The sequence below is a fragment of the Glandiceps talaboti genome, chromosome 9, assembly GCF_964340395.1.
Source record: "Glandiceps talaboti chromosome 9, keGlaTala1.1, whole genome shotgun sequence".
Classification (NCBI taxonomy): domain Eukaryota; kingdom Metazoa; phylum Hemichordata; class Enteropneusta; family Spengelidae; genus Glandiceps; species Glandiceps talaboti.
The window spans coordinates 23,651,225-23,676,224 of record NC_135557.1 but is presented as its reverse complement, the minus strand read 5'-3'; positions in this window follow the sequence as shown (position 1 = coordinate 23,676,224).

Sequence of the window (25,000 nt, the reverse complement as noted above, 5' to 3'; positions counted from 1 at the left end):
GGAAACACTATTTTAGCGCAATTAAGTGAATTTCCAAACATTAGTAATATCATTATGGTACTCCGATGGCCCTTACTAAAATTTCTACACTTCCAAAGTAGCATGTTAGAAAAGATTAACCCATATATATGTACACCATGTAACGGGTGAGTTTCATTAATCTGTTAAGTAATGAATCCTATAGTAAAAGTATAAACAATGCTCAATATTTCATCCATGTACATATTCAGTTATCATATACTGTATTTGACAATGTCATGTTCAACGATGCTATTTAGGGTAGTCTACCAATACGATGGATGGCACCTGAGTCAATGTCAAAGTGCACTTACAGTTCAAAGTCTGACATCTGGTCTTATGGAATCGTACTCTGGGAAATATACAGTCTTGGTGAGTTAATAAAAGAACATCCTCTGAGAAAGTAACGAGAAAGTTATCCAAATTATCCAATTTTCATTGACAGCCGAATGACTGCGTAAATGTACATGCATTATCAATTTTACAGTTTTGGAAGACAATTCTGCTCTAATGACAATTAATATAGTGTTAAACTGTAGTTAATTAGAGACGGATGAATGCCATATTAAAAAAGGGTCACATTTTAAGCTGACTATTTTTTCATTATCTAACTTTGCATTATTTTGTGATTTTGGCATGACCCCTTTGCTGCCAACAGTTCCAAATCCTACAACTACCACGTCCCACCACTATCACCAGTGTAAAGTACTATAACATATCAGTGAAATGCAATGAATTAATTGTTAGCTGCACGGTGTGAGGAAAGGAGCTGGTCTCACGGTAGTAAAGGCGGAACATTTCAATATACATTGTATTGAATTGGGTCTACATGTAATGGGGTGGAGAGCCGGAGGTGTTGACCTCGATCCGGATGTTGTCAGTTGCACGCTGATTATCTAGTCTCTGGAAGATAGCCCCACGCATATCTGTATTCTGGTAATGCAAACAAAAACTCACTGTGTTGTACTGGTGGTAATATTGGTAAACAATAGATGCCTTTTAAATATATCAATGTTTTAGGATCTTACAGCAGCCAAATGCCCTGTCTCTAGTGGGATTCAAACTCTGGAATATTGGAACCAGAAAGGGTCACATTTTAGACAAAGGAAATTGGGGGAGGGGGGAGCGGTGACTTTTTAGCACAGTAGACTTGGGCGACAGTCACATTTTATGCCACAGACTGTGCTTGACCCCCCCCCCGTGTAATTCCTCCCTAACACAGAATTAAAATGGCAATGTGAAGTAAGCGTTTGTCTTCTCCTACAGGTAATACACCTTACCGTGGTATGGGTGTGAAAGAGATTGCTACTGAGGTATGTCAAGGTTATAGACTGTCCAAACCAGACTGCAGTGATGATGATAGGTATGTACCTGACTGATAAAGATACCGTTTTTTCTTTCAAAATATGCTTCCCATATAAACATGTACCATATCATGTCAGCAAAACTATAATTCCATAATGTTTTTATTTCATTTCAAATATTGATTTCTAAACAACACCCGGTCATTGGTCATTCTCATCTTCACTCTCCCTCTAGAATACTATTTTTCTCTCTCTTTCCAGCTACAACATTATGGCAGATTGCTGGAAAGAAAAGCCATCGGTTCGACCCACCTTTAGAGAAATTGTTCTCAGACTCATTAGACTTCAGTCTGTATACGAGGTAATGTATAAGGATTGCACATGATAGTCGTGTCCATTTTAGAACACGCGAGTACACCAGGCTTATTGTAAGGACGTACATAATGATTATTATGTACATGAAAAGACAGACAGCAACGAAGAAACACTACATGCATGCACATACCGAACGATAGACTGACAGACAAACGTGCAAACAAATGGGCATATATTTAAACGGATATATGACATTATCTCATTTTGTTTTCAGGATTAAGTATATGTCAAATGTAGAAGTGGTCAGACTTCCAGAAATTGCCGATGAAAAACTTTAAAGCCATGTTTGATATACCTGTAGACAAAGATAAGTTTCTACTATTACTATGCTTGTATGTCAGTGTTTCCTTTTGCTTCCCTATTTGCTTTGCTTCCGTCTTGTCACATTTATTAAAAAATTAGGCAGTACGATTTCATGTAATACCCAATTTGTTTGTCGATGATTTCCAAGTCACAACTGATGACGCATATCACTTGGTAAGCATACTTGTGAATGTTAACACGTTTATAGACATATATCTACCTACATATTTATCAACTTAGATGGAAACCATTTGGTAATATCATTATACAGATCTTATTTCTTTACTTCAGCGAAATTTTAGTTGACTTTATGTTAGATAGCGTAATGTGGTTTCGATTTTTGACTAAACGTATATCACAACGAATTCAGAGATGTATTTTCAATTTAGATAGATGACGACGATATATCTTCTGCTATACAGCACACGCACTTTGTGAGATATTGATAGCATGTAACCAGAAATACAATTATGATAATTGCGTTTTGGAAGCTCCATTCGATGCTAGTCTGTGACTATTTAGTCATCAATTTGATGCCACTGTAGTGTATTTTGTGAAATATCTATATGGATAACAGGTTGTCAAGGAACAATTCAATAATCGCAATAAAAAATATGTGGAACTTGGCGTTTAGAGTAACTATTGATATGCTACACATATAGTTTAATTAATTATTATCAGGTGACATTGCTGGATTCAGTACTTTTATCCAAAGCTTGTGTACATTTCGAATGTGACCGTTTTTAATTCATACTGTGTTCTCGATTAAAAATATGAATAAAGGTTATTTAATAATAGCGTAGTAAAGTTTTTAGTTCAGTTATATATGTATTGCATTCACACGTCACATGTTTAAAAATGAGACAACGTGGTTTCTGGTTCTATTAGATTAGTGTGTCTGTGTCTGTGTCTGTTTTGTGTCAGTGCTCGTGTTTTGTGCCAGGGCCTGTATCTTTTCTCTCTGCTGTTATGCCCGAGCTGTATGGTATCATGTATGTCATAATTTCTATAAAAAGATATGTTTGAACGTTTTTCATGCAATGTTAATTACTACCTCGTTCACCCTTATGGTTTTGTCTACTTACTTCGGCATACATAATTCAAACAAAATTTACGATCAGTAGAAATTAGATGGCCCTAAACGTGAATACGTAGCTACAGAGAAAGAAAGCAATACTTGGAGATAATGGTGAATTTATTTACATGGAAAAATCAGACTGCTACTTATAACAATGGATAATAATACAAATGATGAACTCACCTTATAATGGAAGGTAAGTTTGTTGGCTATATCAACAGTGACATGTTGGCATCCCCTTCCTCTCCAACGTTGATTCCCTTCAAACAGACGTAGTAAAATAGTCATAATGTATTAAATGTTGCACCTTTCTGGTTATTATGCAATGCATTATATTTATTTCCATAATGAACACGACATAATTATAATACATCATACTATGTCAAATATTACGCAGTGATTTCTGCCAAATCTTTGGCCAAGAACGAAGCACCATGTCTTTATGTTTAATATAGTACACATTGGGCATTGTCACGAGTGTACTTTATACATTATTGTAAATATTGTAGAACAATACCGGTTAATCTTTGCTCTTGCCACATAAGATAAAACTCTATACATTCCAACATCATCGCAATTTGTAATCATATTTATACAGGGCAGAATGGGACAGAAAACGGCGAAAAGTAAGTACATAACTGCTACATGTGAGTTAAACCAATATTGCAGTCCCGCTACTTCATATTACACTTCCACTTATCCAAATATTGCATTCTTCAAAATTTGGTATGTCAGACAAACATAATGACATGCATTTATTTTTTGATCGCCTTCTTTTTATTTACACACACACACACACACACACACACACGTTTATTTACTTGTGTGTATGTGTGTATGTATGTATGTATGTATGTGTGTATGAATAAATCAATTTTGTTACATCTCCAAACACCAAGTGACATTTCGTAATTTTGATATAGAATGGGTTCAATAACTTAAATGAGTACATACGTGATAAAAAGATACAGCATTGTGGGTAAATATGACGTCACTATAGATTTGTACTGGTCAAAGGTACAGTCGAAATTCAACATGGATTACAGCTTTAACGCTTTGCTGTTTATTTTAATGCTAAGTGTACCTGAAGGTAAGATGCATGTAACTTGACAATCTCAATTGTACAGACAATGACGACAAACACCGTGTGATAGGGTTGTAAAGCATGGCGTAGAATTGTGTGAGTTATTCTTTATGTGTATTTTCATGTGTATGTGTAGAATCAAGAAATCGCAGTGTAAGGCCCACCGCAAACGTTATAAACGTTTTAAACTATGAATACACTAGTTAATTGTACCACACGATCAAATTGGTGTTTCAAATACCCACACCAAGTAAGGGGGCGACGGAATTTTGAAGAAAGAAAAATGATTGACGGAGGTATGAAACACATACCTCTCAAAGCACAGATCAGTAGTTCCAAAGGCCACTGTTGATATAATTAGAGTATGGAATATAGATATCACTCCCCATACCTCTTCTTTTCCAAAATACACGTCTAGAAAAATATAGTAGCTGAACAAAGATTATGGTTGTTTGATGACCGTACGACGAAAGGTAACGTTAAGGTAATTCCCGAGTGGTATGCAAATTACAATCGATCGTTCATTATTACGATTGTTACTCAGCAAGCTGGAAAGCAGTCAGCATTTCTGATAATACATCGTACAAACTTTACAACTTAGCAAATATCATGCAGCCGATAAGTTTTTATACTTACAGATCTCCGTATTTAAGATGAAAATGATTGCTGTACATTACTTCTGCATTTCTTAATTGATATTAATAACATCTAAATTCACCTTAACTTTAATATACTATTTAGTATACTTGAAATAATGTATTTTTTGGAATCAACATGAAGTGGTTGGACTTATCTCTTGATGAGGTAGTGGTTTGGTATTTTTGCATTATCAGAGATTATATAACTCCAAAGACGTTATGTACACATAATGTAAGCGACAATGAAATTGATAAAACATTTAAGTTACACTCCCGTCAATGGTTATGAAAACAAATTACCTTCACAGGTAATCGGCAATGACTTCGTTAATGAATTTAGTTTCGAATAAATCGGGTTGACAAATGACTGTACGAGGATATGATGCAGCCGTTAAACGAGTTATTATTCTGCGCACCGGATTTGAGTAGTTGGTAAAACATATCAGGGAGAAACCACACAATCGCGGTATCATTACAGACTATAATACTATTACTACTGATCTTCGCACACAGCTGATAGACCAAGTAATAACACCCGAATCACTCTCATATCTCGTATCCGACTCAACTTCTGTATGTACGTACCAGGATCACACTTGAACTTTAAAGGGAATTAGCTCAGACTACACACAGTGTTTAAAGATCTACACTGGAAAACAAGGCAAGCACCCAGCATAGTGCCTCGTTCATTGACTTCCCGCGAAGCCAAGTCCTCTTGCCAAATCTGAGCTGAAGTGCCTGTCCGTGTGCTTTATTGTGACGTCCTTAAAGTCTAAATATACATAACGCATGGCCAATGGCCAAATAATTAATGCACTCCATATACGCTTTTCTTAAAACATTGATGAATGATCACTATGAATCCCAGATATTTATGAAATGCAGACTGTCGTCTCATGTATTCGAGTATGCTTGGAATCCTGTGTGGTCTAAATCCAATATCCTTGAGACAGTCTATTGACCTTTCAGTCAAACTAGGCCATGCGATGTTGTTAAAATATTAAGTTTACTGAAATATAAATGTCATCTGTGACACTTTCCCCTCTTTCCAAAATTTGTAACGCCCTCGTTACAGACTAAAATATCTAAAAAATAATTTACCCTTCATAAATGAAAATTGAAAAGAAGTAATTAATGCTGTTTCGTATGAAGTGTTAGAAATGTAAAATTTATACGACCCTTGAAAACTAAGATTACTAAAATCTCTCAAATTCCAAACCAGATATACTTATTTAGTCAACTTGTACTTCAATGAATAAATGACATCAAAGAGAGACATCACAGATAATTCGAAAATTGAATCGTAGAATAATTATATTCTGAGTTGGCTATTGAATTGTGTACTTCTCAATCACATCACAAACATACGTTCGACTGGCCAGTCTTTTTCAATCATTCACACAATCATACTGATAGATATGACCATCCATAACGTACTGTTCGGGCCCCCTCTATTTTCATTAACACTACCAGACAAGTACAGTCATCAATAGAATTCTCAGGTCTAAAGAACTTTGCTAGGAATATTATATCTGCAGCATTTAAAAGTTGAACATAAAGAAATATAAATAGGAGAATGTTTTAATGTTGACCAAGTTATACCCGATTCATCGTGTACATAACTAAATTATAACATAAGTATTCCTATCTGAAAGGAATGTAGGTATCTGTCTCGTAAAATCAAATGATGACATTAAATATCTATGCTATGAATAAATATTAACTCTTAAATATTTCATCACGCCAATATTGAAAATTGTCACTGACAAATGGTCAGCATGCCATATTCGTGATCATATTCCAAATTGAATCTTTAACTGCAGACGAAATCAATATTATGAAAAATGGTGTAGCATAAAAGTGTGTGTCAGTGACGTCGTCTTTGTTTAGTGAAGTCAAAATTAACCAGTCAATGTTCAAGTATTCAAGTAATCTAAGTCTAGTAACTTGTGATTTCACCCTGATATCAGCTATCAAGAACACTGACCTAAATGTATTGTCTTACAGCTATCCTTAAGTTACACTAACTACTCAGCTGTTACAGTCATCAAGAGAAGTCAGTTGCGCCAACACAATCATTGTCGTGTAAGAAACCCTACGTCATTATTTAAACATTACAGGCATCTTAGCTGTTCATCCATGTTTAAAATTTGACATCTTCAGTATGTTAACGACTTATACAGAACTATTAAGACCATTAATATTAATCCAATAAGTCAATTTAGTTTTCATTACAAGTAACCTGATTGACCATAAGTAGGTTGGCAATTTTCTCATTGCAATTCAATATACCCTTTGAATCTATACCACTAGAAATTATGCACGCTGCTCAAGTGAAAATAGTCCTTTCTCATCGAGTATATGGGTGCAATTTTCTTTGTATCTATAAATGATTATGGACATTTTTGTTTGCCCTTTGGTGACCCTATAATTGGAAGTTTGAACGATTAACAGTTCATCTGAGGAATTTCATAAATTCTTGCGGAATTTGAAAGGAAATTTGTATAGACAATAACACAGCTCATTTCGGTCGGATCTCTGTTTTACACCCAAATTCGAATTCAAATAGTTATCTTGTACAGCAGATTCAATAAAATACTATATCAATTTGGTTCCTTCCTTTACCATAGGAACCTTACATCACAAAACCAGACTCAACGTGTGAGCAACGCATTTATCTGTAGCGTTTTCGGCTCACTACAACTCAGAGTCAACAAAACTTCGAGGAGTTTCCAATACTCCATACTTCAAGAAATATCCTTATTAAAACTAAAATTTTCTCCATAGATAAATCAATAATATTCTTTCTGCTTGTACGCGACCATTGAGATGTAAAACAGCATCACTGAAATGGTTGTGGTAAGAAAATAGATTCCAAGAATTGTTCGTCGTCAAACTAATCGAACATACAATTATTATTTCTTACACATGTCTCTCATGATTAGCTTTGTACACACAGTAACAAACTCGCTGATCGTGAATAAAAATGAATTGAGCAATAATAATAATGTCAATCTTTAAAAAAAATTTACTACCGTATGATTAATGAGTTCTTTGTCCATCAAAAGTCTTAAATATGTACTTCACATGCAAACTGCTGCGTTCTGTATAAGCGTCCGATATTTTTTGTTGAAAATTAAAGTGTTCTTCATACTCGTGCTTGTAGCAATCGAATGTCAGCTGGTCGCGTTGATGGCTTCACTTCAAAGTTTGTCATAGTCTTTATCGTTGTCTCGTTATTCAAAATTCGACGCTTTCTGACACATTCTCTCCTTCTGCAATTTTATATTCCGTTACTGCGATGTTATCAGTTCTAGTTCGTGTAGCATTCCCACCATTGGAACATAATCGTTAAAGTTTCCTTTCGAAAAGTTCTTGAATCTTCTCCGCATCCCTCTTTGTACAAACTTTTTCTTCTCGTGCATCATTGTTTCTTCGTTACAGTGTTAATTTGTTTTACTCACCCAGCGGGGTTGTGCTTTTCTTCTTAAAGGTTGTCGGTAAGTCTTCGTAAGGTTCAAACTTGGTTCATTATACACACAAATGGTTGTTCAAGCCCCGGATCTCCATCAATATTACTACTGTTGTTCAAGCCCCGGATCGCCACCAATATTACTACTGTTGTTCGAGCCCCGGATCGCCACCAATATTACTTTCTGTTGTTCGCTGCCCGGATTCTCCACCAATATTACTACTGATCTTCGCACACAGCTGATAGACCAAGTAATAACACCCGAATCACTCTCATATCTCGTATCCGACTCAACTTCTGTATGTACGTACCAGGATCACACTTGAACTTTAAAGGGAATTAGCTCAGACTACACACAGTGTTTAAAGATCTACACTGGAAAACAAGGCAAGCACCCAGCATAGTGCCTCGTTCATTGACTTCCCGCGAAGCCAGGTCCTCTTGCCAAATCTGAGCTGAAGTGCCTGTCCGTGTGCTTTATTGTGACGTCCTTAAAGTCTAAATATACATAACGCATGGCCAATGGCCAAATAATTAATGCACTCCATATACGCTTTTCTTAAAACATTGATGAATGATCACTATGAATCCCAGATATTTATGAAATGCAGACTGTCGTCTCATGTATTCGAGTATGCTTGGAATCCTGTGTGGTCTAAATCCAATATCCTTGAGACAGTCTATTGACCTTTCAGTCAAACTAGGCCATGCGATGTTGTTAAAATATTAAGTTTACTGAAATATAAATGTCATCTGTGACAATACCTACAATTAGGAGGACTTAAGCCATAGCTGAAACGGGTCTTGTTATCCGATGACCACAAAAGCGAGAAACTCAGAATTGTGGTTTGAATAAGTCCTCTTAATTGCGTGTATTATTAAGTACAATAATGGTAATTAAGAAGTGGCTTGATGGTAGGACTGCTCACTGCAATATTATCTGGTTTCTGTGTCAATCAATCTTAGTCTCACCTAGCGAGTCACTAGTACGGGTTATAATATACTTCTTAGCACCATTTTAAAATGGTACATTTTGAGATATAAAATTCGATGCTTTTGGCAATAATTATTATGGCAATGAAAATAGTATGTATTGTTGTACTTATTTATTTGATATTCAGTTTTGACCATTGTTTTTTTTTTATTTTATTCCAAGGTGTCCAGGGTCAATGCACTGTGCACACTCCCATTCCAACAGTAAATGTGGTTGAAGGAGAGTCTACAGAATTGATATGTTATCACGAATCCTGTCCTGACAACTTCGTTCTTTACTGGTATAATGGAACATATACTGCGGGAGAACTGATATTGATTTATACAGGTGAACCGAATGTTGAACCTGGATATGAACGTTTCTCCCTTAGCGATGACGAGTCCAGTCTGTCTATACAGGATGTTGTCATATATGATGCTAACCTTTACACGTGTCGGGTTATTGGTTCCGATAGTTCTGAAGCTATTGGATATGTAACTCTCGATGTAACAGGTAATTGAAAGGCCTAAGTTTTATATTTGCATTCAAATACCCCACAAAAAGGTTCATATTACGCATGGAATCAGTTGATACGTAAGCGCATCTCAAATTTCACAACTAGCAGTTGTGTTTCATTTTGCTTTCCAATTTGAAGAAATAATTGGGAAGGGAGCATCGTTATAATATCTAAGTTTTGTCACTAATTCGAAAGCGTTAAAATCAAATATCACAGGTGGAAAACATTAGGGGGAAATATTTATTCGAACAAATACATTGACATGGTAATTTAATTATTCCATCGTCATTCAGCTAAGGTAATGCCTAACATCAACGATGTCGAGGTTTATCCTGAAACCATTAATGTAGACAGTTAAGAGGTATGTAATCAGTTGATAACTAAGTTCATCTATGAAATTCCACCAATAGCAGTTGCACTTATATTTTTCCCAAGTTGAAAACAGTAGTATAGAAAATGGGGGTGCTAGCGCAATGAAACAACATGCCTGTTTTAAACTTGTTATAAGGCAAATTAAGCATTATATCTGTACTAAAATCAGTTTTGGACCACTGAAACAACATGCCTGTTTTAAACTTGTTATAAGGCAAATTAAGCATTTTATCTTTACCAAAGTGTTTCAGCACCCGATCAGTAACGTCAATCATAAACTGCTGACATGCTAACGTGTTACGACATGCTCTAGCTGTTGCGACATGCCTCATCATGCCCCGTCATGCTCTTATGAGTCATATATGGTATTATGGTATTTATCTAATTGTACGCCTCAGTAGGTTTGGCAACTAAGGCAGCCTCAGGCATGTCCGGTTCAAAGGTCAATACACTAACAATAAACTGGCAATAGACCGTTTAAGGCTCATGACTCAGTGTATGTATGTCGTACGCCCAATTAAGCAAATGGCAACACAGGGTATATACACACATTCAAACTATTTTCAGTATTATATAAAATTCAAAAATGTCAAACGAACAAAGTCAAAAGCCAATCACTTTCGAAGACGACACAATCGAATCAAGTCCACTTTCTCTGATTGATCCTGTTCTTGCTAATCCTGTAGAGAATAGTGAGGATTTATTACTGATTATTTTGGATGAAAAAAGAAGGATCCAAGCGGTTCTCACAATCAAATGGAGAGCAGTTCCAACAGAAAAAAAACATTTCTTATTTCTCGATATCAGGAGGTCCATTCTTGTCACGGTGTTGGATTATGGATTTGTCTCAATAATCCAATAACTCATAACAGACTTTATTATACTTACGCTCCGAGCAGAATGATAAATGAGGTTCTTACAAATCCAAAACTGCCATTAATAGTTGTTTCAAATCAATTAAAAAAATCTATGAGAAATCCAAAGAATTCGTATTATAGTTATACTCTAATGGATTTTGATGTAGTAAACCAAAGATTAATGGAAAAAAAGAAGTTAAACAACAGTTAAACAAGAATATATCAAAAAATATATGATGGAAATCATTTTTTAGTTGATCAACTTACATAAAAAAAAAATTAAAAAATTATAAATTATAAGTTATTCAGTTATTCAGTTATTCATCATGATTTAAGGATCATTCTAATACTCATTCAAAGTTATTCAAAAACCTTATTTTTTGGTTGATTTAACTTCATTTTTAAAAGATTTGATGCCAACGTAAACTCCACCAACTAAATCTTATCTCTGGATATTCTGCGTTCCATTTATCCCAAAATCCTTTAAGAATTTGGTTCTGTGAATGTGCCTTCGTTTTCAACTCTGGTATTAGAACTGCTTCCTGATACTTTCCTAAGTATAAAAGAATTGCTTTTATAATTACACTGAAGTTGAGTGATCGATATCGTGTTGGCTCTATATGAACTTCATTAATTGATGAAAATATTATAGTAACAGTTGTTAAAAGATAATAATTGAGATTATATTTTTTAAAAACCTTTTTAATGTGGTTTTTAGGAACATAGATGTTTCGACTGTATCGACTATTTTTTTTTTTTTTATCATGCTCAAAGTTTTCATTTAAAGATTTGTTAAACGAATTACAACAGTTAAAACAGTGAAACCTTTCATAAATGTTACCACAAATGTGTTTACAAATATGATCACGAGGTATATTGAATCTTTTACATATGTTACAATGTATGATGTTATACCAGTTTATGTCTGTCATCGAATCACAACAATTAGAACAATGAGATTTTCCAAACAGTGCGCCGTAAATGTTAGTACAATCATGGGTTGCATCTGTTACACCTTTTCGTTTACATAATTTACACACTTCCATTATATAGTTATATATTATTTAAATATATTTTTTTGTTAAATAGACTAATAATATTCCACCACCAGCTAAATAAATATATTGGTATGTCTTCATGTTGTTAGAAGGTTGATAATAGTCACTAAATTCGGGTTCATTTTTAAGACTTGTGAGACTACTCTGTGTACTCTGTGGATGAAATTCTAGATATAAATTTAAATTTTGATCAGTCAGAACCAGATTTTGTCTCGCATGAACATCTAAATTTTTTTGTTTTGCTATAAAATCCAATACTTTCTGTCTATGTTCCAACCATACTTCTTGATCTTTATTGAAATTCTCCAAAGCTAAATCATGTCTCTTTAATTCTTTTTCATGTTCTTCTTTCGTATTGCCTGTAACTGTCTTACCTATATAACTAGCTCCGACAAAGGCAGTTGCATTTAAAACAGCTCCACCAACCAACATCACAATTGCCGTACCCATTATGTATATATATATTAAGATATATTAAATTATTCTTTTTATTTATTCTTTATATTTATCCTTTGTAAGGATCAACTGGTAACATATTTCTTTGTTCTAACATGTCTTTCTCTAATACTGCTCCACTCACAGCTATTGCAAGAGAAGCATACTTCTTTATTGAAGTACTTGTTTTAGGACTGTCTGAAGCCATCTTCATAGTCTTGTCAAGTATAAAACTATTAGCTATTGTTAAAGCAGATAAAACTGCACCATCATAAAGACCATTCACGATTAGTTTAGTATAGTCTGTCATTGTGTATAGTGTATAGTGTATATATAATATATATATTATAAATAAAAAAATTAAAACAATATATAATAGTGATCCATATTATTCCATATCAAACAGAGCATTATTTTTAATTGGTTGTGGTGTCGTTAATTCTTTAGACTCTGTTGACTCTGCTGACGACTGAATATCACTTGATTGTAAAAACCACTGTCTTTTATAAAATAAACCAGCTACCCCAATTACTAGTGAACCAAGAGTTAATAAAATCATAGTATTAGTATTAGTATTATTAAATAGCGAGCTTTTATTGTCCGACTGTGAGTAAAACTCAGTTGCCTTTATTGATTCCATTGATTTAACTATCGACTCTTTTGACGCTATCGACTCTATCGATTTTAATTTTTTTTTTCGTTTTTTTTGTTTCAGCTGAAATTATTGCTAATTTTTTACCCCATGCAACTCTACCTGGACTTTTAATTTTACTGTTTGTAGTCACAGTCTCTGCTTGTGGTTGTGTTACAGTTTCTGTTTGAGGCTGTGTTACACTTTCTGTATCACTCATTTTTTACACTAATATATATAATACAAACTATTTTTAATGTTTTCTTTTCAAATTACTTTAATTTTTTTGAAACTCTTTTCAACTAAGTCAATTTTCAAGTTGTTTTCAGGATCTTGATCAAGTACTTGTTCATGTACTTGTTCATGTTGACTTAAATCACTTAAGTCACTGCAGTCACTCTTTTCAACTTTATTAAAGTCACTTTGCTCACTTTGCTTGGAACAATTATGAGTTGTATAAAATATTTTTTTTTCAAATTACTTTAATTTTTTGAAACTCTTTTCAACTAAGTCAATTTTCAAGTTGTTTTCAAGATCTTGATCAAGTTCTTGAACAAGTTCTTGAACAAGTTCTTGTTCATGTTGTCTTAAGTCACTCTTTTCAACTTTATTAAAGTCATTCAAGTCACTTTGCTTTGGACAAGTATGTGTTGTAAAGTTAATATTATTTAAAATAGTGAGACCACCACTTGTCAATGCCAAAAGAGGACCATAACTGTATGCTAACTTTCCAGTAAGTTGTTTGAATTGATTTGTAACAAGAAATTTTTTTTTCAAGTCATCACTTAATTTATTCACATTCTGTACTGGAAGCACAAGTCCTACTATTTTACTAATCCCAAATAAAACTCCATTTACAATGTTGTCACTTACGAGAGAACTGTAAGTGCTTTCATATATCTTATAATACTTTTCGATTTCTTTATCGTTCGCTTTTTCAATATATTCGAGAGTGAAATTTTTTCCTAAGAAAGCTTTCGATTGTCCAGCAGCAATGATACATAGTAATCTTTCTCTGTACTTAACTATTGGAGACACCTGTGACTCTGGTGTTGTTGAGGTTTATGTTGGCATAACTGGTTGTAAAATATCTGTCAATGTCTGTTCCATTTTGTTATATAAATATTTATATAATATAAAAAAATATTTATTTGTACATTTTATTTTGTAAAAAAACTAGATGATAACTAACGCAATAAATAGCCAACAAATATCATTGATTAACATTATACCAGATCTATACTATAAGGTTGTCTTAAACGAAACACTAATTTGCTATAAGGAGTATATTTTAATTGTTTGATAAATTCACTAATTTCTTCTTTATTTAATTCCATCCCATAGTTTTCAATTATCTCTTTCACATCATTTTTACTCGGTGTTTAATAGAGAACAAGCATGCCGATATTTTCTCGAAATGTCTTGGCGATACTCGTAAATTGTTGCGTAAGTACCCATACGCTAATATTATCATGACGAGCTGAAAATGCCAACTTTGTTAAAATATTGACACGAGATTTGACATCCTTCGTGAAAGCGCAGTCATCTAGTATGATTAGACTTTTTGTATTTTTATAGTCACTTTTATAACACTCATACGCGAGTTCAATACTTTCATTTATTTTTTCTATGTTGGGAATCATTATAATAATGTCTGAGTCTTTGTAAATACATTTTTTTATCGTAAGCTTTATTGTTTATGAACGTCGGACAGATTATGATTATGTAATCGAATACGTCTTTGTAATACATTTGTAACAGTTCCATAACGAACTCTGTTTTACCCGAACATGTCGGTGCACTAATAAGCATATTGAAAGGAGGGTCAAGCCAGATCATTTTAGAGTATTAATATAGTATCAATATATAATAGATTTTAATTTAGATTCTTGAATTTTAAGCATGGCATCACTCGTTGAATTTCCAGTTGAACCCCATCTTTTGTATTCATGACTTTTAGACCACTACCATGATACCTATTATCCTTAAAACTTCTTAAATCAATAAACAAACAGTATTTATTTAACAGAAAGGTGGCCTTGGTTACTTCCTCTAGTTTATCACAACATAACTCAGATGCCATGAAATAACGCCTGGCTTCTTCCCAAAATTTTCTAGGAGATAATCCCTGTGCATACACTTTATTTGCGATACCTTCTATCGTTATTGCAACAGAATTAATACTAGGATTAATAAATTGTTAAAGAATAATTCGGTGTCTAATGCATTTTGTAGCTGTGGTTTGCTGAATAATACGAAAATTCCTTTCAAGCTTCTACGTGGTATATTAATGTTCTCGTTAATAATTGTATTCGTACCAGAGAAGTTAATTGTTCTGAAATGTTGGATATGTTCGTAAAGAAAACGTTTGCCACTGTTATAGTAACCTTTAATTTCCATAGCTAACTTTGGTTCTCTTATTGTTTCATATTCAAGTTGGATGTTTGTTAAAGTATAATCCCAGCCATCTGTGTCTTCACTTACTAGGATTTTATTAACAGGAGCAAGACTAAGCTCCCATTCGATATGACTTCCTAAGCTCGAAGGATATACGGCTCCATGACCATTCATTATAGGGTGCAATTTCGCGAGATCGATCGCATATTTTTTACCGTATGCCTTATGAAATGCAGCCTCTCCTAAGTAATCCCCACCACCAACTCCATCAATATTATCGCTTCTCAATTTTCTAAGATTTTCTGACTGAATTCCATACAGCGTTTTATTTGTTCTATCCGAATACAGATCTTTATACGTTTGTACTAAGTTGTAGCCTGTTAAATCCATTAAGATTTCCCCTTTGAATTTTAAAATTAGTCGACTGATGACGTTGGCAGACAGGTTTTGGACAACGAAGTTCTTATTATGACCTTCTAGTTTAAGATCAAAGACGAGATTGAATTTACCTGTTAGAACAACAGTGTCCTCTAATTTTGGACATCTGATATATAAAACTTCACTGGGTTTTGCACGATTTGGATTATACGTTACACCGTGATGAGTTCGCTCTCCTTTACTACCGACAGCATTTAGTTTTGAGTAATCACCTTGAAGTTCTCTATTGTAAGGCATTTTTCTTATACTATACTATTATACTATATAAAAAATACTAAAATACAAAATATAGTATATTATAGTATATTATTATATTTTTTAATTTTTTAATTTTTTAATTTTTTAATTTTTATTTTCGTTTATTCTTTGGTTAAAACTTTGGTTAAAAATGCGTTCATAAAGGTATACCACTATTGCAGTTGCCAACAGCCATACATGCTCACCTATAAATCCTACAACTTGCCCCGCTGTTTTTAAAACAAACGACACAATAGTGCCAATAATACCTGGTAGTGCCATCGCTGCTTTATTACCGAGCCATTTCAATGCATCCGCAACTTGTTTAATAACTGCTTTGACTGGACCGCTACCGCTGCTACCGCTACTACCGCTACCACTACTACCAGCAGCCTTCGGTCCTCCTAATGCAATGGCTATGGTAGTTATAACCAAACCGAGTGTTATTGCCAATGAAACGATAGTAACTCCATTGCGTTTGAAAAGAATTACCAGTTTATCTTTAATACTAAGATTTGGGTCTTTGAGTACTTCTTTCAAAGCAGATGTCTCAGCTAACTGATAAGACTTATTGCGTAAAGTAACAGTTTCTTTATTATATTTTAAGATATTAATCTGAATTCTACCTAATTCTTTTTTTTCATCTTGCGTTAATTCTTCGATTTTTTGTCTGTTTTCCAATTCTTTTTTTCTATCATACAAATCTTCTAAACTTTTGACTGCTGTATCAAGTTCTTTACGCATGACTTTATATTCAGGATTGAGTTCATTCCATTCTTCAATTTAGTTTTCAACCTTATCGATTTCATCTTTATTACCTGCAGTGTCTCTTCTGAGGTAGGCCTGATAGTCTCTTAAATGACCAATCATTGGTGGTGTGAGATCTATAGCTTCAACTTCATCCACATTTAATGGTAATGAAGCCTCCTGTGTATCCTCTGCAGTGTCTAAGAAAAGTCTTTTATAAGCTGCAGTACCAATTCTACTTTTTATTGTATTTTTGGCTAAAAGTTTACCGTTTCTTGTAATTCGTTGATTTTTTATGTTATCATACAACTCTCCATCCTTTCCTACATGTGTATTTAATCGCAATTCAGTTCGATTAACACTCACATTGTCACTTTTTTTAATAACTGCGTCAATAGTTTCTCCTAACATTTTATTTTTTAATTCAGTAAGTTTATCTGCTGCCCCTGTCGGGTCTGTCAATGATGTTTCCTGGAGGTCCTGTTCCGTTTCCGCCAGAAAATCCAATGAATCTTGTTCGTAATCTGTCATTTCAAAGTCTACTCCAGGGTCCCTAGGGTCTTCATAATCTACATTTCCCTTAAAGGATTAGTATCAAAAGGATCAATATTAAAGTCAGCCATCTTACTATATAAATATGTAACTTAAAAATATTGCACCGATTATTATTCCCATCATTGAATATTCATAAACAACGTCAACAATGTCATGCTCGCGATGCTCTGGTGTTACTGCTGTCACTGCTGTCACTGCTTCGACTTCTGCTGCTACTGGGGTTGTTACTGAAGCTGTCGCATCTAGCCGTTGCACTGGATCATCATGACCTTCCATTTCCTTTAATGCTATTTTTTTACATCATTATTTATGTTGTTATAACCGAAATTCATATCTTCTGTCGCCTGTTGCAAGAAATTGTTATAACCCGCCACATTCGTATTCAAATTTATAATCATTTTACTCGGGATTAACCATAAAGAAGGAGAAATGGCTAGATCTAACCTTACCCTCGTTGCATTGATTACATTTTGATAACGGGGTATACTGTTATCTTCATTGATGCCTCTCGTCTCATCCTCGAGTAATGAAATCATTTTTTGTCTCGTTTCTTGACCGGCACCGCCAGAGTCTGCTATACCTACTCGCGTATCTGCTTGACTTCCTAACACACAATATACATAAGCTTCGATCGATCGATTCAATCGTCCTAAACCTGCTTGTGTGAAGCCTGAACTGTTTTCTAAAACAAAATAATTGTATGGTTTATAATCGGCATTTTGAAATTTATACCAATGCCAACTTCTGCGAGCCTCATCTGGAGCATCAGGGTTTTCAACCATTGTATCTTGATATTTATATTGTATTTCTTTTATATATGGTTTTTTCCACCACTCATAACCGACCCCTATACCATTGTTTCCTGATGTGTCATACTTGAATCTGAAATCTGTATCATAATCTAGTCCGAATTCATCGCATATTCTATGATAAGACGGTATATCATATAAATTATCGGTTTTACTAAAAGTGTCGGGGTCAAGTGGGCAAGAAAGTTCATTCAATATACGGCGTATCATAAAGTACACGTGAAATAAAAAAAATGATTGAATCTGTTTATTTTTATTATACAGATGATCGTGAATACTAACACCGCATCCGGTCGTAGCTGACCAAACAGCAAAATTCAATTGTTGATCCCAGTAATGCATATTTGGACCTTTCAACCATTTGTTAGCACTGTCTGCATTATAATGAATTACTATGTAGTTTTTGAATATATCTCTCAATTTTATATTGAATCGATCAGTTTCGCTTACATAAACATCCATGTTGACGAGTGTATCTTGTAAATCCACGGATAACTGTTTATTAAATGGTTGATGTAGTGCATAGTTAGCATTTTGTGTTAGCGTAAATGGTTTTGGAAAGTGAAGCAAATGCTGCTGTTGCGGTGACTGAGATGGTTCCGGTACGACTAAAGGTGGCTGTGTCTTCGTTTTCGTTCTTGTTAACTTCGTATCTGGTAATCCTAATGACCACATTTTTAATATATATTAAAGGGTTTATATAAAACTATATAAAACATACTAATAAATTTCCATAATTATCTTGAAATATACGTCTGTTCCTAGTATCTTGTATTAATTTAAGAACCCAGTATTCATTCAAAAATTTAGCCTCTTGATTGTCCTCTGGCTCTGGAAATAAACCTACAAATTCAATACGTTTAAAAAAATTCTTTTTTTTCGACTTCTTTACAAAAGGATAAAATAATCTGATAAAGAGCTGTATCTTTCAAATTTTACCCCTGTATTTACAATTAATACGTGCATATTTTTTTTCTCAAGTTGTCCCATTCTAGCTCTACGTTAAAACCAAGGACGTCTTTGTATTTGTTTAAAAATTTGGTTATATTATGTTCTCCAAACATTTTGTTAAACTGTTGTACTATACATTAAATTATACTATTTTTAAAAATATTTTAAATATTTTAAATATTTTCAATCGGTTCCCAAGAATTGAATTTGTCGTCATATCCTAACCATTTTACCAATGCGTATTCATGGCCTTTGATTTTTTTCTTACGTAATATTTTTTCAATTTTATAGTTTTTCAATTCTTTAGTGGCTATATCAATCGATAATTCTTGCTCATAAAACGTGCCTTCAATGTCTTCACCCGATAAATCTTCCAGAGTGTAAACAATAACCGGACCAAAGATAATTTGTTTGATTTTGAAAAGTTCACGTGTGTAATTTGGTAGATATCCTTTGGCAAACACGTTCTTGTATTTGGAAATTCTCACGGTATCACCGATATTAAACTTCAGAGTTCCATATTCAACAGTGAGATAAGCACTGTACAAATTATACCAAACGATATTTTCATTCTTTGATAATGATGCTTCCTTCGGAGTCATGTGGATTGAATTGTGATAAGTATTGTTATAACCATCCACTAATCGATCTAGTATGTCAACCCATTTTCTAGTCTGTTTATCAGTAAAATATTTATACATACGTGATTTAAGTGTCCTGTTAAAACACTCGACAACTGATGCTTTTTCGTGTACTAAACCACTCAATTTCACGTTTTTCAAAGAGATCTTTAACATGCTTATTGTAAAATTCCTGACCTTCATCAAATTGTATTTTATTTGGTTCACGGTCTTTGAAAATTAACTCAAAGGAGTCAGCCATTTCAATACCACGTTTTGATTTAAGCGGTATCGCCCAAGTATACTTCGATAATACATCAATAACAGTCAGAATATAACAGTACCCCTGATTACCCCGGTTACCCCTCTGGTCATTGGGCATATCTACAATGTCAGCTTGCCACTGGTCATCAATTCCATAAACAATTACTTTGCGGTAAGGGAACTTTTTAATCGCTGGTTTGTGCATAGTGTAAACTTCTTGTTCTTCCAACCATTGTTTCAATTCCTTATATTTAACTATTTATTTGTGTTTTACTCCGTTTATACTACTGTCTTTCTGATCGTCTTTGATTTTACGCCACAATTTTGTGATGCCGCTGTATGCTAAATCAGAAATATAATACAAGTCTCGCAAATACTGGTCCATATTAGTAATTTAGTAAATTAGTAAATTATATAACCTATAAACTATAAAGTAATATTTAATAATATTTTATTAGTAAATTATATTATTTTATTTTCTGATGTCATTTCTGAATAACCATTCAGTTTATAATACTTCAAATAACGCTCCAGAGGGGGAGTATAATTGGCAGCTTTTTGCATTTCGAGAGACTTCATGAATACTTCCTGAATAAATTCCTGAGGTGTTTCAGAGTAAATATTTGCTTGCGTATATGTTAATAATTCTTTGCAATTCTGATATTGTACTTTTAATCGTGATACTTTATCCGATAGTTTTAAGTTTTGGTTGACAACTGTAACGAATATTGGAACAGCTGCTAATAAACTGACAAAAACTGTGATCGCGGGAACAGCGGCTAATGCACCAACTCCTGAAATAATCCCACTAGTAATAAGTATTCCTTTATTAACACGACTTAATAATTTGTAAGAGCGTCTATATGCACTACATACTCATGTAAGATAGTCGAGTAGGTCTTGTATCGTTTTAACATTTTGGTCAATCATTTTTGTGGTATCACCTTATAATTATAGAAATATTATTGGGTCGAAATTTCGAAAGTAGTTGTCCCATTGAGATCGTACCGCGTAACACAGTAACAGTAGTACTATTTAGCTTAGTTGGATTATAATCGACTTACTGACTACACAATATGTGTACGTTGACATGTGTTTGAACCACAGGCATTTGTTTCCCGAGTTATGTCTCAGAATGTTTCTATCAGAATGCAATAAAATGTCGATAATATCGTTAATATTGACGTATTTAGCCAACTATATATGAAAGGGGTAACATTACACTTGTTTCTGTGATCGCGCAGGTTCACTCGCCGCGATAGAAGACAGGCCGCCATTAGTATATAGTACCGTAAGTACATGAACTTTCAACCGGCCGTTGTAGTGGGCAAACATTTCAAACATTTTACCTTCCGTCCCTTTCGCGGTGAGTGAACCTGTGCGATCACAGAAACAAAGTGTAATTTTACCCCTTCCATATATAGTTGGCTAAATACGTCAATATTAACGATATTATCGACATTTTATTGTATTCTGATAGACATATTCTGAGACATAACTCGGGAAACAAATGCCTGTGGTTTGAACCGCCATTCGTATATTTCATGTGAACGTCTATGTAAAATTGAAGGTATGATCGGTTGTCAATCTTTAAAGGATTTTGTGAAATCATCATTACCAGAAAAAATCAGAACAGTTCAGGAACGGCCAAATAATTTATTGACGGTGAGCACTGAGGATACGCTGCGTGCCAGGGCCGGGTAGCAGGGCGACTCGGAGGTCTACCGCTACAGCACCCAGTACACCCGCTCAACGTGTGACTAGACACGCTCCGGACTGGAGAACACACTAGACAGCCCGACGAACCTCTGGCTCTGATCTCACTCTCAGTCACATTCAACTGCTCTCAATCTTGCGAACAATGCATTAAATTTTGCATTTATAAATGACTGGTCTTCATTCACTGACAAGGAAATCAAAGTCATACAATAAGGTCATGAATATGTCTAAAAGGAAGTGCACTGTATTTACGTGTGAAAAGTACCGTAGCATGTTTCGTTTTTGTTGTTCATCCGAGCAGTGGGCCGTTACGAAGACGTTGCTACAGCAAGTAAAAATTCCCATTATGTGGTACCAGCTCGTAATGTTATACTAGTATGTTCTTTGAAAGTGTAATTTATGTTTCTTATCTGGTAAAATAACTTTCAATTCAATATTAGGACTCGTAATCATCATTGCTCGTGCCGTAATATGTATGTAGTACACCATGCACGAGGACACAACATGTTATAATTCATGATCGTTTTTCGTGAGTTTGAGAGCTGTGCAGTACTAAGACATCATTGAAAACGTTTGGAAACTTATCCTCTGTATGTTGAAAAGAAGCAGGCTGATTAGAACTCCCAAATCTTTTGTGAGAAAATCAGTGTAGACTCAATCGTTGACGGCCCCCTCTACCCCGCAACGTTCAAGCATGGTAAAAAAAAACATGGACACAGTGATCGTGTTCTGGTTGTGACGCAATTTTCCGAAGACTCCCGAAGCAAAATGCTCACCGCAGATTTCCAAAAAAATCAATTTTTCATTATTAATATCGTAGTTTTGTCAAAAAAATCATACAAATCTTTAATCACCCATGAAAACTACATCATTTGGAGGCAAAAAGTCGGAAAAATTGGAAACCTATTTACATACACTTTAAACATATTATTTTCATATTCTATCTGATGCAAATGATTTAGCTCTTTGGATTTTAATGACTTTTAAACCAAGTGATAAATATTGTTTTATGTTTTGAAAATGAAGTCCATAATTCCTTTTTGGTCTCAGAGTTGTAGTTAATTTTTCTATATTTCCACATTTGATATTAATTAAGTCACGTATCTTTTTGTTATGTGGTGATAACATGTCTTCAGTAATACATAGTCTCTCCGATGCTAAAGGATAATCACTGTGAAGATCATGCAACTCGCTAGGATATTCAAGATCAACTTCAAGGATTAATCCATGGTCACTTTCATTGGTGTATTTACTTAAGTTTTTACAGTCAACCGAATCTATATCAACCCATTTAAATCCATCCGTTGGTAAAGATTGAACCATTGCCCAACCATAGAGATTATTAGCATCTAAATACATGATATACTTTAATTCCTGAGTCGGATCATAATCTTTCATGTATGGATTGTTTGCCTTTGCATGACCAGCGGATATATAAGAGATACCACCACGAAGACCTTTTTCAATAAAGAGATGCATATCTATATCCGTTAATAGTTCGAGATTAATTTTAGTCATTTTTAAGCAGGCATCCCAAGATAATCCCGGAGCACTGAAGTAATGGCAGGGATCAAGATTATAATATAGATTACATGTCTTTCGGAAATTTTCAAATACATCCGTTAGTAATAATACATCAGTTTTAAGATATAGATCATGATAATGCTTCCAAATATCTTGTGCATGCACATAATCTTCATCAGTTATACCAGCCTCATTCAAAATAGAATAAAATGTTTCCTTTAGTGGAAGATTAACGTCCTTGAATTTTTCGGTGGAATCCATATAGTCATAGGGGTATACACCCTTCCGTGTTAGTAATTTTAAGCTATTGGGGAATTCTTGTTTTGTGTATTTGAAATCACTTGTGTTATCTACGAGTTTTTCTAATGAAGCATTCAAGAAATTTAAACTATCTATGAAGACTAAATGAGTACCAACCATTATAGCCATGAACTTTTCCATAGAATGTGGGATAATATTAATTTTTTCATTAAAATTTTCAAGAGTTTGTATGATGAAATGGCCATCCTTTTAAGTTGTGGAATAAAACGGGGATTTTCTTCGTTACTTGAAAATTAACATTACAGGATTCATGCGCTGAACCACGGTATTTACCAGTAATATGACAATGATCACGAACTTGTATGTCATCTTCTTCATATAATGTTTCACAAATATGACATTGTGTCACGTTTTTGAAACATGATTCATCGTTTTTACTCATACACAAAGGTTTATCAAAATGTTGCTGTTTAATATTATTACAATAATCAACTTCTGATAACATCATTTCCATAAATATCTTAGATGAATTTGGTCCTCTGTAAATAACACTTTCTTTACTGAATGTATCATCGTAACAACAGACTAATTTATATCCAAAACTACATACTTCATGCTTTTGATAATGATGTGTGAATATTGTGTTTTCATTAGGATGACAGGTATTTACTTTTTGAGTTATAGATTCAAAATCTGCGTAAATAACAAATGGTGCATTTAATTGTTTTGGGTAATTTTTAAATGATAACCATTTGTTTTTCTCAGTTGGCATTCATATAGCTTGTGTATCATTTATTTCAAAACAAATAGGAATGTGCTGATTTAAAATCTCTGCAGTTGTAAAGTGTTGTAAACAATATTTACAGAAATGTTTTCTTTCTTTATGATTTGTTATACCATACATGAATCGATTAAAGTCTTTAATCCAAACATAATGGCTTTTATCACCACGAGTTATTAGTAGTAAATCAAGATGATCTTCACAAGTTTGTTTACTAACATAAATTGGATATGCTTGTTTATTTTGACTATAACCAAATACAGAAATAGATATATTGTTTTGGTTTTCAATTTTTGGTATTTGTTTTGTAGTAACTGGGAATGTTATTCCTTTATAATTTACATCATCGATATGTTGTCTGTATTTAGATGATCTATTTTTATCAATTTCGACTGGAAACTTATATGCTAAATGACACCATCTAAAACATTGAGCATCATTATTTTGTATATTAATGAGACCTTTCATTGGATTTTGTAACTCCTTGGGTAATTTGATATATGAGTTATCTTGCAGAGGCTCGTATTTTACAATATTTACATAAAAATTAAGAAGTGTTTTTATTTGCCATCCAGAACCTTC